Raw genomic sequence first — 13,073 nt, forward strand, 5'->3', positions numbered from 1 at the left:
CTGAGAGATGGTGAGGAAGCGGAAAGGTAACCAAGTAAAGAATTATGTAAGGAAAGGGGGAGAGAAGAGGAAGGGATAGAAGAGTGAAAATGAAGGGTTGAAGGAAGTAAGGAAATAGAAGGGAAATTGGAATACTGCGAGAGAGGAAAAAGGCAGACGAACTTAGGACCGAAAGAGAGGGAGGAGGAGGAGGAAGGGGAAAGGAAAAAAAACGGAAATACAGAAGTGGGTAAAGAAGGATAAAAGAAGAAATACCAAGAAAATCGGGGTAAAGATAGGAGGAATTAAAGATGAAAAGGAAGAAGGATAATAATAGTAAAGAAATGGAGAAATAGTAAACGGAAAAGAAAGGCAAGGCCGGGGAAAGGGAGAGAAGGAAGAGGGATTTGAAGGGGAAAGAAATGGAGGCAAAGATGAGAGAGATCGAAATTGAGATATGGTGGTGGTTGCAGGAAGGTAAAAAAAATAGATGCAAAGAAAATAGGACAAAAGGAAGAAAGGGAGCTATAGATAAATGGATGAATGGAGGGAAAGGTCAAGGGAGAGGAGGAAATGAAGATAGAGTAGAGTTTAAAAGAGACTAGGAAGGTAAAAAAAAAAAACAAGAGATAAAATGAAAATAGAACAAGAGAAGAAAGGAAGCTGTAGAGGAAATGGATGAAGGGAGAGAAAGGTCAAGGAAGGGGAGGAAATCAAGATAGAGTAGAGTTTAAAAGAGACTAGGAAGGTAAAAAAAAAACAAGAGATAAAATGAAAATAGAACAAGAGAAGAAAGGGAGCTGTAGAGGAAATGGATGAAGGGAGAGAAAGGTCAAGGAAGAGAGGAAATGAAGATATACTAGAATATAAAAGAGACTAGGAATGTAAAAAAAAACAAGAGACAAAATTAAAATAGAACAAAGAAAGAAAGGGGGCTATAGAGGAAATGGATGAAGGGAGAGAAGGGTCAGGAAAAGGAAGAAATCAAGATACATTAGAGTAAAAAAGATACTAAGGTAAAAAAAAAAAGATAAAAAGAAAATATAACAAAAATAAAAAAAAGGGAGCTATAGAGGAAATGGGTGAAGGGAAAAAAGGGTCAAGGTAGAAGGAAAATCAAGATATAGTAGCAGGTAAAAAAAAAAGAGTGAGGTAGAGAGACAAAAGAAATTGGATAAAAAGGGTAATAATTCATGACGGCAAAGAATGTGGAGGAAGGAAAAGAGGGAGGAAGGAGGAGGAAGAGACACAGTACGATGATAAGGCTGACGGTGATAAAGGAGAGCACAGATAAACATAATGGGGGGAGAAAATGGCGGAGGGAAAGGAAAGATAAGGAAGAAGAGGAGGTGGAAAAGGTGGGTAGGAGAGAGAGAGAGAGAGAGAGAGAGAGAGAGAGAGAGAGAGAGAGAGAGAGAGAGAGAGAGAGAGAGAGAGAGAGAGAGAGAGAGAGAGAGAGAGAGAGAGAGAGAGAGAGAGAGAGAGAGAGAGAGAGAGAGAGAGAGAGAGAGAGAGAGAGAGAGAGAGAGAGAGAGAGAGAATGTGACCTAGCAACGTGAGAGAGAGCTTCAAACTGGGTCACTACAAGGAGGAAGAGAGACTGGAAGGCACGGAGAGGGGAAGGAGGAGGAGGGGGAGGAAGCGGAAGAAGAGGAGGAGGAGGAGGAGGAAGAGGAGGAGGAAGCAGACGGCGGGAGCTGAAGGAGTGGGGATACATGGAAACAGAGGAAGAGAGCGAATACTGGAAGGGAGGAGGAAAAGAAGAAGAAGAAGAAGAAGAAAAAGAAGAAGTAAGAACAGGAGGAGGAGGAGGAGGATTAAAGTTATAGGGTTGAGTAGGATAACGAAGAAGAATGAGTTGCCAGGGAGAAGGAGTAGAAGGAAGGAAGAAGAGGAAGAAGAGGAGGAGGAGCCGTAGTAAGAGGAGAGGTGACCTTGAAAGAGAGGAGGGTCAAACACATTCTGGTAGCACTGACAGACAGACTATTAAAAAGAGAAGCCGAACCAACCACTCCCCTTTCTCTCTCTCTCTTCTGTGTTTGTGTGTGTGTGTGTGTGTGTGTGTGTGTGTGTGTGTGTGTGTGTGTGTACAGCAATTTTCGATTCAATCCGTCTGATACGTTTTCTTTGTTAGTCTGTGTACGTATGAAATTGTGTGTATGTGTGTATGTGTGTACGTTCGTGTTTATGTATGTATTTATGTATGATTTTTTTTTCTTAGTCCTGATGCAAATGAGTCTTATGTCCGTGGATCTCTCTCTCTCGCTACTTGAATCTACAAAAACCGTGTCCACAAGAACCACTAACAACAACAACTACAAAAATAACAACAGCAACAACAACATCAAGGACAAAAACAAAAACAAAAACAACAGCGACTAAAACAACAGCGACAACAACTGCGCGCCCGGGCACCTTGACCTCTGACCTTTAGGCGGCTTTGGCTATTGGTTGAGAGAGAGAGAGAGAGAGAGAGAGAGAGAGAGAGAGAGAGAGAGAGAGAGAGAGAGAAAAGCCGCATCCACTCAGTACACATTCTTTTATCACTTTTCGTCATTCTCTCTCTATATATATATATATATATATATATATATATATATATATATTTATATATATTTGTCTCTCTATCTATCTATCTACCTATCTACCTAGCTATCTATCTCTTTGTGTGATTCTCGTTATTGTAAGTAATTGCATTTTCTTTCATATCCGTATTTTTCTTTTTTTTACCCATCATCGTATTCCTCGTGTTTTTTTCGTTACTACCCTCTAGCTTTCTTCTTCTTCCTCCTCCTCCTTCTCTTCTTCCTCTTCCTCCTCCTCCTCCATGTTATCATCATTATCACCATTGCCTTTGTCATCTTACCCAGCGTCTCACATCCTCGTCATTATTTTTATTTTTCTCTCTTATTCTGTGTATTGATTTATTTTCTCTTTCTCTTCCTCTTTTTAGATCTTTTTTTATCAGCGTCATATTCCTTTTCCTCATCCCATTTTTTTCGTCTTTTTTTTGGTGCTTCTCCTTCGCCCATTTCCCTTTTGATCTCCCGCGTATTAGAATTATTTATGATGGCAATAATAAATTCCTACCTACTCTATACGTCTCTATTTGTCATACTGTATCTCTCTCTCTCCCCCAGATACAAATATTGGCATTACATTAGGGCTAGGCGATCAATTAGAGGAAGGCGTATCTAGCTTTATCTCCCTAATTATTAATCCCTATCACCTTCCTACCTTCTCCTCTCCCCCTCCCTCTCCCTCTCCCTCTTCCCTTCGCCTTTCTTCTCTGCCCCCTTCCCTCTCTTTCATTATCTTCTTACCTTCCTACCTTCTCCTCTCCCCCTTCCTCTCCCTCTCCCTCTTCCCCTCGCCTTTCCTCTCAGCCCCCTTCCCTCTCTTTCATTCCCTTCTTACCTTCCTACCTCCCTTCCTCTATCTCTCCTCCTAACTATATTTCTACCTCTTTTCTTGCATCATCTCTCCTCTCTTACCTTTCCCTCCCTCTCTCTCCTTCTATAATTACTCACCTGCCCATATATTTCCCTCCGATCATTCATTAAGCATTCCCCTCCCCATCTCCGTCCCTCTCCATCTCTCCTTCCCTCCCTCCCTCCCTTTCTCCCTATTTTCCAGCCTGCCTATATATTTCCTTGTCTTCCGCCCCTCTGCCCTCAATCTTACTACCTTCCGCCTTTCCTCCCTTAGTCCTCCCTTTCCTACTTACCCACCTACCTTTTCTTTTTTTCTTTCGGGCCTCCCAATTTAACTACCAAATTACCTCTCTCCTTTTCTCCCTCCCCTCCTTCCTACCTACTTCTTTCCTTCCCTTCCTCTTTCGTTGCCTACTTACTTTCTTTTATTTCCCTCCTTCTTTATCTGACGCCTTACCTACCTACCTACATACATACATACAGAAAGACAGACGTGCATATATACATAATCTCTCTCTCTCTCTCTCTCTCTCTCTCTCTCTCTCATCTAGTTCCCTTTTCCTTCTTCCCCCGTGGGACTAAAAGAGCTCTGCATTATGTATGGTGTGTGTGTGTGTGTGTGTGTGTGTGTGTGTGTGTGTGTGTGTGTGTGTGTGTGTGTGTGTGTGTGTGTGTGTGTGTGTGTGTGTGGGAGAGAGAGAGAGAGAGAGAGAGAGAGAGAGAGAGAGAGAGAGAGAGAGAGAGAGAGAGAGAGAGAGAGAGAGAGAGAGAGAGAGAGAGAGAGAGAGAGAGAGAGAGAGAGAGAGAGAGAGAGATCTTAACTTTCTTCATCTTTCCTACTTGCCTTCCACACCTCCTCCTCCTCCTCCTCCTCCTCCTCCTCCTCCTCCTCCTCCTCCTCCTCCTCCTTCACCGCCTTCCGTTTAACAACCTCCACCGCCAACATAAGCACCCCTACAAACGTCTCCCATCCTCCTCCTCTTCCTCTTCCTCCTCCTCCTCCTGCCTCCTCTTCCTCCTCCTCCTCCTCCTCCTCCTCCTCCTCCTCCTCCTTCTCCACCATCCCACCCATCTCCTCGTCCTCCTTTATCCTCACGCCAGCCACTGCGCTCACCCTTTCCTTTCCTTCCGCCTCCCCATCGTTCCCTTCATCCTCCCTCACCTCTGTTCAAACTTCGCCGCAGGACCATTCATCGAACCTGCACAGAGCGGACACATTTTCATTAATTACGATGTGTCCGACTTGGAAATAAAGTTTGTCCCCCAGTTACAAGAAGGGCGATACAGCGCTGACATTGGCAGGAGGTTTTTTTTTCGAATCTGCTCATCCGACATTGGAGCGACCTTCCTGCAGAACTAATCAATAAGAAAACTATTGAGCCATTTAAAACCCCCTTTGATGCTCCTTCGCGACATGATTGAATTGAGTGTTTCATTACAACTGTACGGCGTGTTTTAATCTGCTCAGCAACTCACTAAAGGGCATGACGAGTTGACTGAATCACCGGAGCAGGCAGCCTCGTGATAGGGCAGAGGGCTTGCTGTTCCCTGCTCTGCCATATTCACATGTTAACGTAATGCAAGAGAGAGAGAGAGAGAGAGAGAGAGAGAGAGAGAGAGAGAGAGAGAGAGAGAGAGAGAGAGAGAGAGAGAGAGAGAGAGAGAGAGAGAGAGAGAGAGAGAGAGAGAGAGAGAGAGAGAGAGAGAGAGAGAGAGAGAGAGAGAGAGAGAGAGAGCATCACAACTTCATTCCCACAGCTCCATCTTCGTCATCATATTTTGTTCCTTTTTCCCCCAGTCCTCTTTCTTTCCCCTTCGCTTAACCCATATATCACAATTTTCCCCTTTTTTTCAAATACCCTTCACTTCTCCACTTTTCTCCCTTCCCTATTCCGTCCCCCTGTATCCCCTTCCACTTCATTTCCTCCAAATCCACTTTACGCCAACACATTCATTCCACTATTCCCTCTCTTGTTAGTCTTCTCTCCCTTTCTCCTCCCTCCCTTTCTGTCTCCCTCACTCCCTCTCTCTCTCTCCACCTAACCTTTTCCTCCACTCTGGTGTAAACAACGTCACTCTCAAGCTGTCTAAACAATGGATGAGGGAATGACAGGGATAGTTTTTTTTTTCTCCTTTAACTCTTCTCTCTTATTCCTTGTTACGCTTTTTCTTATCTCCCTTTTACCTCGTCATTTTATCAGGGTTTACCTTCTCCCAATTTTGTTAGCTGCTCCTTTCCCTCTCCCTCCCTCTCTCTCTCTTTTACCTCCTTTTCTCCTACTTCTCTTCCTCCTTCCCTCACTTTATGTTCCCCATTATCTCCTTCGCAGTCATCCACCCGACCTCTCCCATCTCTCTCTCTCCATTTCTTACTCTTTCCTCCTCCTCCTACTCCTCCTCGTCCTTTCCTCCACTCGCCTCCTCTCTCTCACCTCGTTTTTTTCGCAATAGGGTGCCTCCATCTCTTCCTTCTTTTCGGCTCTCTCTCTCTCTCTCTCTCCATCATTTTCTCGCGTCTTGGTCGACTTTTGCAAATAAAACTTTTTCTCCTCCATCCATTCTTCTTTTCTCCCACTCTCCATCATTCTTTCCTCCTCTCTCTCCCATCCCTCTCCTCGTTCTCCATTATTATCCTTTTCTTCCTTTTTTCGTTCCTTGTCTCGCTTTCCCATTTCTCTTTTTGGGGAAGAAAGTTTGATTTACCTCGTGTCTCCATTCCTCACTCTTTTCCTCACTGCTTTCTCCTTGTTTTCTTGTTGACATCTTTTGCGAAGGAGAGAGAGAGAGAGAGAGAGAGAGAGAGAGAGAGAGAGAGAGAGAGAGAGAGAGAGAGAGAGAGAGAGAGAGAGAGAGAGAGAGAGAGAGAGAGAGAGAGAGAGAGAGAGAGAGAGAGAGAGAGAGAGAGATGAAAAGTGATTTCTTTAATGGATTGACGTCGGATGGACATAAATATAAATTGAGAAATATTCTGTGAAGAGCGCAAATAAAATCATTTTTTTCTATCTTCGTCTTTTTCTTCTTTTCTTCTTCTTCCTATTCTTCTTTTCTTCTTCTTTTCTTCTTTTTCTTCTTCTTCTTCTTCTTCTTCTTCTTCTTCTTCTTCTTCTTCTTCTTCGTTGTCTTTTTCTTTATTTTCTTCCTTTTCATTTCCTTTTTTGTTGACGCATCTAGGATATAACATTTTTTCTCCTCCTCGTCCTCCTCCTCCTCCTCCTCCTCCTCCTCCTCCTTATCCTCCTCCTCCTCCTCCCCCGTCTTCTCGCAAAGCCGATAAGGATGATAAAAGAAGCATGGGTCATAAATGTATACTTCTGGCTATCCCTTGAGGAGAGTAGGATGAGAAGAAGGATGAGGAGGAGGAGGAGGAGGAGGAGGAGGAGGAGGAGGAGGAGGAGGAGGAGGAGGAGGAGGAAGAGGAAGAAGAAGAAGAAGAGGAGGAGGAGGAGGAGGAATTGGAGTGGCAAAAAATGAATAATAGAGAGATGGCAAAGGAAACTGAATAAGACGAGGAAAATAGGATCGGAGGAAAATGCTATGTCGGAGGAGGAGGAGGAGGAGGAGGAAACATGGAAAACATGGAAAACATGGAAATGCAGGCAACAGAAAGCCTATTGGCTCATTACGAGGTTGCCCGCTTTGGTGATTTAATCTGCTCGACAGCCACTTGGGGCTTGAGGAGCAGATGAAAGCACCTCGATATTCAGTCTACTCCTGACCCAAAGAAATGACGGTCGATTCGATATTTGAAGGAGTTGATGGTATTCGCATTTACTACTTCTGAGGGAAGATTGTTCCAGTGGCGAATGACTCGGTTTGAAAAGAAACTCCTTCCAATGTCTGTGTTACATCGACTCGACTAAATGGGTAAACCGTTATTTCTAGTTTTTGAGTTGGTTTGAAGTTCAAAGAATTTAGAGTAATTGACGTTATTGAACTTTTTAAGGTATTTGAAGACTTGAATCATATCCCCTCGTAGGCGCCTTTTCTCCAGTGTAAAGAGATTGAGTCGCCCGAGTGAGGAGGAGAAGGAAAAGTTGCGGGACCAAGAGAAGAGGGAATGAGGTAAAAGATAAATAAGTGGGAGGAAAAGGAAGAGGAAAAGATGATAAAGATAAATAATAAGAAGAAGGAATAGAAAAAAATACAAAACGAGAAGACAAAGAAGGAAGAGGAGAAGAAGGCGGAGGAAGAGGAGGATGAGGAGGAGGAGGTGGTCGTGGAGGAGGAGAAAAATGATGAGGAAGAGGAGACGAAGAAGAGGAGAAGGAGGAGGAGGAGGAGAATAATAATAAGAAGAAGGATCAGGAAAAAGAGCATTACGAAGCATTAGGTGACGATAAAAAAAAATAAACACAAAAATAAGAACTAAGGACATGCAGAAGTAAGAGAAGGCGGAGGAGGAGGAGGAAAAAGTGCAAGAAGTGGAGTAAGAAAGTGGAGTAAGTGGAGAAGGAGGAGGAGGAGGAAGAGAGCAATTGAGGTCAAGTCGTTATGTTGTGGTTAGTGGAGTCTAGTAGGAAATCCATATCGTAATTTGAGGTAAAAGGTGGAGAAAATGTGGAGGAGGAGAGAAGGGAAGAGGAGGGAGAGAAAGAAGGGCACAGGAGGAGGTAACGAGAGGGAGAAAAGTGAATGCAGTATGAATGAAAATGTGTATTGGAGAGAGAGAGAGAGAGAGAGAGAGAGAAGACAAAGGCAACGTAAGTTCTGCCTCTAATTTTCATTCTCAGAGTAGTAATTCTCTCTCTCTTTCTTCTGGTGTTGTTCTTGAAGTTTCTGGCATTAAGCAGGAAATGGAAGTGTTGTTTAAGTTTCAAGCTAATTTCTCTTTTCTTCGCTCCTTGTTTTCTCCACTCTCGTACAATTTGCTCACAACGGCCTTTTTTTATTTTATCTTTATTTTTTCTTACTTTTATTCTTGTGGAAACTTATTGTATTGCGCCCGGTTCGTAACAAGACGGAAGTAATTTCTGTTCTAGCCTTAAAACACACACACACACACACACACACACACACACACACACACACACACACACACACACTATTGCATACTTAGTCCTGAGATTATTCCTTTTAATTATATTTGTACAGAGGGAACAAAAATAAAATTGAAAAGCAAACATTCTAATTAAATCCTAGTACTTTATCGTCATAGTAGAAGTAGTAGTAGTAGTAGTAGTAGTAGTAGTAGTAGTAGTGCAGTATAAGTGGAGGTGATGATGGTAGTAGTGTTAGATATGATGTTGCTAGTGGTGATGCATGTGGTGACTGTGGTGGTGATAGCCGTGGTGGTGAGGGCAGGTTGGCGACTGATAAGGAACTTTATCTGCACAGCTGGGCGCACACACATTCTTCAGGGGAAGGCCAAGGGGAGAGGGAGGAGAGGGAGAGAGGACGAGGGGGAGGGAGGGAGGAAGATAACAGAAGGGGACGAGGAGGGATTTAAAGACCTACTTATCTTATCTCTCTCTCTCTCTCTCTATCTATCTATCTATCTATCTATCTATCTATCTATGTATCTATCAATCTATCTATCTATCTATCTCCCTCTCCATTATTTACTGTGTGGAAACAAGTATTTAATGTTGTTATTGTTACCCGTTATTAGATATTATTATTATTATTATTATTTTTATTATTATTATTAATATTGTTATTATTATCATTTTCATTTATTATCATTATTATTATCAACATTATCACTTCTTTCTCTCTCTCTTCCCGCAGCAGGATGGACAGAAGGGACCTTGAGAGATCCTAGCAACCCCACCCCTTCATCCCTTCACTCCACACACACACACGCCCATCCCTCCCACCCCTGACACTCAATCACTCACTCACTCACTCACTCCTCTCGTAACTCCCTCATTCCACACACTCATCCACACGCTTTACAAGGAACTTCAGTCCACCCACTGCACTCCGCCCCCCTCCACTACGTCGCCCCCTCACCGCCTAGCACGCTTGCAAGGTAAGTGATAAAGGCTGGGAATGTACCGTAGAGTTTTGTCAGGTCCTGTACCATTTATTTTTATTTTTATGGGTCACTTTGAAGAGATGGGTGGACATGGGGAATAGACAGGCAGTAGTGGTAGTAGTAGTAGTAGTAGTAGTAGTAGTAGTAGTAGTAGTAGTAGTAGTAGTAGTAGTAGTAGTAGTAGTAGTAGTAGTAGTAGTAGTAGTTGGTTTAGTAGTAGTAGTAGTAGTAGTAGTAGTAGTAGTAGTAGTAGTAGTAGTAGTAGTAGTAGTAGTAGTAGTAGTAGTAGTGGTGGTGGTGGTAGTGGTTGTAGTAGTAGTAGTGGAAGTAGTAGTAAAAATAGCAATGGTATTAGTAATCGTTGTTGTTGTAATAATAATAATAATAATAATATGAATATGAATATGAATAATATGAATAATAATATGAATATCTAATATTTCAAGATGCTTAATTAATGTGTTTTTTTTCATTTCAGAACTTTTGCTACAATAAAACTGCCACCAAAAACAAGTAAGTCAAGAGAGAGAGAGAGAGAGAGGGAGAGAGAGAGAGAGAGAGAGAGAGAGAGAGAGAGAGAGAGAGAGAGAGAGAGAGAGAGAGAGAGATTTATCCATATGCATCTACTGTTTCAACTATGCATTATACATTTTTATCCAACGTTCAATTTCCGCGTGTCCAAACCGTAAATCATGGCAACGAAAGCGAAGGACTGACACGGAGGGAGGGAAGGGAAGCAAGGGAGAAGGGGGAGAGGAGAAAGGAGGGGGCTGGCGAGAAGATGGAGAGGGGAGGAAATAAAAAAAAATGGGAGAGGAGTAAAATAGATGAGTCGCTCCTATAAACCCGGGAAAGAGAGCATGGAAACGTGTCCCTCGGCGGCCTCGTTTTCTGTGAGGTCATCCCTGGTAGCTAGTCATTCTCTCTCTCTCTCTCGTCGATGGAAAGGACCCATGACGCCTTCTACTTTAATGTTTGAACGTGTGTTTTATTTGCTTTCTCAACCTCTTCCGGTCTCTCTCTCTCTCTCTCTCTCTCTCTCTCTCTCTCTCTCTCTCTCACACACACACACACACACACACACACACACACACACACACACACACACACACACACACACACACACACACACACAATAGTTTTCTCAGACAGGCGGGAAGAAAGAATGGAGGAAGGAAGGAAGAAATGTGAGGAGGAAGTAGCAGTTGGTGGTGTGCGTAAAGTATACAGGGTGGAGGAGGAGGAGGAGGAGGAGGAGGAGGAGGAGGAGGAGGCGGAGGCAGAGGCGGAGGAGGAAGTGTGAGGGGAAGAGTAATGGCCGTATAATTTACTCTGTGGGGCATCAACGTAATGAAGAGGAAGAGGAGGAAAGGGACACACAGGAGGAGGAGGAGGCGGAGGAGGAAGAGGAGGAGGAGGAGGAGAAGGAGGAGAAAAAGTAGGAGGATGAAGAGGATAAGGAGAAAGAGGAAATGGCGGAGGAGGAGGAAGATGTGGAATAGAAAGGAGAAGAAGAAAAACAAAAAGAAGAAAAAGAAGAAGAAAAAGGAGAGGGAGAAAGAGAAGAAAAGACGAAAAAGAAGAATAAGAAGAAGAGGAAGAAGAATAAGAAGATGATGAAGAAGATGGAGAAGAAGAAGAAAAAAGAAGAAAAAGAAGAAGCTTAAGGAGAAGAGAAAAAGAAGAAAAGGAAGAAAAGAAAATGAAGAAGAAAGAATGTAGATGGAATACTAGCAGACATAAACTTAGTATGAAAATTAAGAAAAACTGGAATGGAGATAAAAGGATAATAGGATAAGAAAGATTAAGATGAAGAGGAGAGAAGAACGAATAAGAGACCGAATAAAAGAAGATACAGATATTGGCGTAGGAGGAAAATGAAGAAAAATAAGGATTGGTGAAATAGGACTAAGGGTTAAGGAGGGAAAGATGAAGAGTAATACTTGAAGGAGGCGGAGGAAGAAGAGGAAGAGGAGGGGGAAGAGAGAGGCGGTGGACTGAAGTAGGCCTACTCATAAAAGCAGGAAGAGGAAACGGGAAAGGGAAACAGGAAACACAAAACTGGAAACGGAGAAATGAAGAAGAAAAGGAAGTAGTGTAAAAGGAAAAAGAAAGGAAAGAAGGACACGAACAAAAACAAGAACAACAAGAAAAATAAGGTGATGAAGAGGAAGTAGAAGAAAAAGAAGATGAAGAAGAAAAAGAAAAAGAAGAAGAACAAAAAAAGAAAACGTTGAAAGAAAAAAGAAAAAAGAGTAATCAATGAATAGAAAAAGAGAATGAAGACAGAGAGGAGAATTGTAATGAACAGAAAAAAAAAGAGCAACGAATCAAGAAGTAACGGAGAAAAAGAATAATAAACAACAGGAATAACAGCAAAAGGAAGATAAAGAAACAAACAAACAAAAAGCAAACACTGCCTATTGATGCATGACCGGATTAAACTCGACGGTAAACTAATTATTCTACAGGATCAGTCTGTCTTCCGTGGCCTTAGGGAGGAGTCGAGGAGGAGGAGGAGGAGGAGGAGGAGGAGATGATGTATTTAAATGAGGAAGAGGGAGAGGAGGAAGAGTGATTTAAAGGAGGGAGAAGAGGAGTGAGAGGTGGAGTTAAGGAGGGAGAGGAAGAGGAGGAAGAGTGATTTAAAGGAGGGAGAAGAGGAGTGAGAGGTGGAGTTAAATGAGGGAGAGTAAGATTATAAAGAGTTTGAGTTAAAAGTTAAAGGAGAGGAAGGAGGAAGAGGAGGAGGGGGAATAAGAGTTGGCATTAAAGGAGGTAGAGGATAGGATTTACGAGTTGAAGTTAATTAAAGGAGGAAGAGGAAGAGGAGTATGAGTTTGAGGAGGAGGAGGAGGACGAGGAGAAAGAGGAAGGAAAACCGTGACAGTAACGAATAACCAAGGACGCTATATGGAAGAAAAATTATTAAAGAATTGAGAAAAGGAGGTCAATGATTACGAAGGAGGAGACGACGAGGAAGGGAAGGGAAGGAAGGAAGAAAGGAAAAGATAAATCATAAAGAGAAGGCTGAGAAAGAAAAATCGTAGTAGATAATAAAGAGGACTGAAAAGCAGAAATAGAGGCGATACGGGAACAAAATGAGAAGGATGGAAAGGAAAAGCATGGGAGGAAAGGATAGGGATAAGATGTAGAGAAAGGATGGGAGGAAAGGATAGGGATAAGATGTAGAGAAAGGATGGGAGGAAAGGATAGGGATAAGATGTAGAGAAAGGATGGGAGGAAAGGATAGGGATAAGATGTAGAGAAAGGATGGGAGGGAAAAGGATGAGAGGAAAGGATAGGGATAAGATGTAAAGAAAGGATGGGTGGGAAAAGGATGGGAGGAAAGGATAGGGATAAGATGTAGAGAAAGGATGGGAGGGAAAAGGATGGGAGGAAAGGATAGGGATAAGGAAGTAGAGAATGGATGGGAGGGAAAAAAATGGGAAGAAAGGATAGGGATAAGGATGTAGGGAAAGGATGGGAGGGAAAAACATGGGAGGAAAAGATTGGGATAAGGATATAGAGAAAGGATGGGAGGGAAAGGCATGGGAAGAAAGGATAGGGATAAGGATGTAGGGAAAGGATGGGAGGGAAAAGTATGGTATAAAAAGAATGAGAGAAGAATGGGAAGACAGGATGGAAGAAGAATGGGAAGACAAGATGGAAGAAAGATGGGA

The 13,073-nt window shown here is 42.7% G+C and overlaps 1 protein-coding gene across 2 annotated transcripts in view; it reads left to right on the top strand.

The window, feature by feature from the left end:
• Nucleotides 1–13,073, top strand: part of LOC127004507 (uncharacterized) — a 129,874-nt gene that overhangs the window by 46,564 nt on the left and 70,237 nt on the right. For both annotated transcript variants that reach the window (XM_050872295.1, XM_050872298.1), the window contains exons 2-3: nucleotides 9,141–9,384; nucleotides 9,869–9,903. The gene's annotated coding sequence lies outside the window, so the exon portion shown is untranslated. The remainder of the gene's footprint in view (nucleotides 1–9,140; nucleotides 9,385–9,868; nucleotides 9,904–13,073) is intronic.

Source organism: Eriocheir sinensis, chromosome 28 (genome assembly GCF_024679095.1).
Source record: "Eriocheir sinensis breed Jianghai 21 chromosome 28, ASM2467909v1, whole genome shotgun sequence".
NCBI lineage: Eukaryota > Metazoa > Arthropoda > Malacostraca > Decapoda > Varunidae > Eriocheir > Eriocheir sinensis.